This window comes from Epinephelus moara, chromosome 23 (assembly GCF_006386435.1).
Source record: "Epinephelus moara isolate mb chromosome 23, YSFRI_EMoa_1.0, whole genome shotgun sequence".
NCBI lineage: Eukaryota > Metazoa > Chordata > Actinopteri > Perciformes > Serranidae > Epinephelus > Epinephelus moara.
This window is the reverse complement of record NC_065528.1, coordinates 1,571,417-1,574,988: the sequence shown is the minus strand read 5'-3', so window position 1 is coordinate 1,574,988 and position 3,572 is coordinate 1,571,417.

Genomic DNA, 3,572 nt, shown 5'->3' with positions numbered 1-3,572 from the left:
CCACACTGTGTGGCCTTTACAGCTTCATCTGGGTGTGTAGATGTGTGTAATTTCCCTGCAGTCACCTGGTAGTGATGTGTGCTGGCTATGAGAGATGAGAGGAGGGAGATGAGTGAAGGAAATGAAGAGGATTGTGTGTTTGTTTCGTGGGTGTTTTATTTGATACCTATTTTTTAACATGTATAATGTGTTTAGAAAGAAACCACAGATTTTGCTTTACCTGGATTTTAATGAGCTCAATTTAGCCAGACTGTAATTCCTGCTTAATTAAAAAAAACAGAAGCCAAAATTATGTTACGTTTCGTATATTTAGAATCTTAAAAACAAGGAAATTTCAGAGACACAACTATTTCTTTTGTTTGTATTTGTTTAAAACTACAATAATACACTTCATTTTTATAATGAACTGTTTTTGTTTTTATATGCTGCTAAGAAGACATCCCAGAAGATGGTTGACTCATGTATAGCCCCATCATTGTTCACTTTCAAAAAAGATCATACTTTAGTTTTAATAAATGAATGAATTAGAATAATAAATGATAAATTAAATTTTTCAGGCATTTCTACCTTCTTTTGCTGACTCGAAAACATACCGAACTGTGACACCACTGTATGAAACCAAACCGTGAATTTTGTGAAGTGTTACACCTCTAGATAGCATATATTATATGTATTTTTAGTTACTATAGAGAACAAACTTTAACCAGAAAAGGTCATCTTGTAATACATGTGTTTGTTTCTAGCTTGATTGAACTGTAAAAATCTTGATTTTACTGATTAAACAGTCACAGTAGCCACAAGTGACAATTAAAGGCAATGGTGGAAATATCGATGGTGCAACCAGTGCAGCGTACTGCAGCCCATAAGCTGTCAGGGGCCCAACTGGGAAGGCCATTTCTTGCTGTTTGGAGAAATCAGGCTCTGATGGTTTGAGTGCAGGGCAGGCTGTTAGATTATCATTGATAAATTTGGCTCTTCAGCAGCTGTCCATAGCGCTATTCAAAGCTGGTTTGTAGGGTGGAAGGAACACCCTTCAGCCAAATGGCGATGGTATAATTGGTCTTATTTCACCTGGAGGAGAGCTGTAACTGGAATTCAGCTAGCAAAAAACCTTGACCTGGGACCACACTGACCCCCTGCCGGATCAGCAAAAGCTCTTGCTGCCATTGCACAGGTTAGACCCAGTGCTGCTCCTGTCAACCAGTCTGTTGTGGAAATGGGAATTTGGATTTCATCTATTTGGGCATGCAGCCCAAGTAGAGCCTATGTCCTAGGGCTGAGTCCCAGACAGTTCTGGTCCAATTTAATCTCTGGTTGTGTGTGTCTGTGCATGTGTGTGCACACAAGTGTGGGCTTGTGTTTTGGGGCGAGGCGAGGGCCACAAAAAATATTTGCACTGGGGCAAATCACAATTATGTTATGAAGAGACATAGAATCAGCTCCTTGACAAAATGTTGTCAGGAAATCTCACCTATATTTATCTAAAGTTTGTTAACTATAGCTAACATTAAACCAGGGGTGGATAACAATGTGTTACAAGCAACGCAGATGAGTAAAAATGGAGTTTTATTAAGGAACAAATGCTTTTCATGTTTAGTTTAAGTCTATATCTTTCTTTATCTTTATATCTTTCAGTATATATTTGAGTCAGTAATCTCCTATTTACTTTGTTACATTTGCAAGCTAGTGTGCAGGAATGTTAATGTGTTGCTTGGCATGTTCCAATCTAAGTCCAGTTGCAGAACTATTTGTGTTGGCAGAACCAAATAAATCATTACATAAACAAACAAATCATAACCTTATCACTGTCATAAGTGTTAACTAATACATGGTGCTTTAGAACCATTGCATAAAAGCAATATCACACTGGAGGTGGTGCTTACATACGGACATCTGAATATCAGCATAGCTCTGATTATCTGGGGCACTCAGCCACACTCCCTTTTGTGTGATATTTTTTTTTAATTTTTATTGATTAACCTACTTGTTCTGTTTCAGAAAAAAAATCTACAACCACTGTTTTCTCATTATTTTGCACTGACCCACACACCCTAAAACAGTGGTCCAACCACGCAGTCCAGATTTCTCCTCAGTCATAAGATCAAGGTCCACACAGTTTAATATATTCACCGTCATAAGCCCCCTTTTGGCATAGTACCTTTGGAACCAAAAGTAACCCTTCAGGCATGGTTCCTAGACCCTAGGTCTGTTAAGCATTTCCACCACAAACAGTACACCTAAATGTGGGTCGGGTTGTTGTCACTCACTGCTCCATCCAGCACTCGCTGTATTTTCTCATTACTGGTAACACAGATGGAAGTCTGCACCTCATTTATCATCCACAAAATGGGGTTGCATGCCGACATTTTCAGAACAAAATAGAACAGGCTGCAGTGAGAGTCTCTCTCAATGGGATATTTAAAAATAGCAGGTTTGTGGATTTAGTTCTTCTCAGGCAAGCTCAGGGGTTTAGTGTTGCTGTAGCCCAAAGGACTGATGTTCCGTGATGCATTATTTTTTTATCCAAGTGAAAATTTGAATATATGCAGTCCACATAATCTGGTCAAAATGAATATATATTTGTGAACGCTTGAAGATCCACTCATTACTAAAAATCTATGTCATCCAAGAGAGACAATAAAAATTAAAGCTGCAAGCAGCGATGAACGGGCCCTCGCAGTCCACACGCGTCGGGGCATGCTGCCGTCGGGGGGCATGCACCTAGAAGTCTTGTCAGCTGTAATAAATAAAAAAATAAACGTTATCTCTTACTTACATTTCCAGTATACAGGTAGGCACCCAACCCACGTATGTATTTTTCCAAAAAGTAGAAGCTGAATACATGCCCAATAGCTCAAGGTCTTCTGACTCTTTAAAAGTTGACATGGAGTCTCTAGCTCAAAGTATGAGGGACAAGAAGAGGTTGAAAGTCGATGAGTTTTGAAGAGGATTTGAAGATTTTCCAATTTACTTCCATTCACACTAATTAGACTGCCACCAGAGCGCCACCTATTGGCCGATTTGCACCGAATTTTGCACAAACCCTCATCGGGCCATGGAACACAATTAGCAAAAGTGTTGTGGTAATCCGACTGTATTTGGTCAAGATATGAAAGACTGACTGTTTTGAACACAATGTTCAGGAATTTGTTGTTTTATATTTTGGCCGTTTTTTGGACAAAATTCTTTTGATAACTTTTTGTCAGGAGGATTGACAGATGCTACATGCAAAGTTTGGTGCAAATTGGTCAAATCGCCTAGGAGGAGTTCGAAAAAGTACGTTTTTCATTTGTCGCGATTTTGCGAATGGAAAGTTACCGCAAAAGTGGGCGTGGCTTACACCACACAATTCAGCTGAATTCAGAGAACACGTAAATAGAATGTTTAACAATGTGCGACATATTATGTGGGAGTTATTAGCCAAAAACGCTTTTGCATTGAAAATAGCGCCACCTGCTGGTCATTTTTGGTGTGTGAGTTACAGGGGCCAGTCTATACCACCCCTATCAATTTTATTTCCATGAGTGTTATGGTGTTGGCACAGTGCCAAATATTAAATTAGACGGCCACCA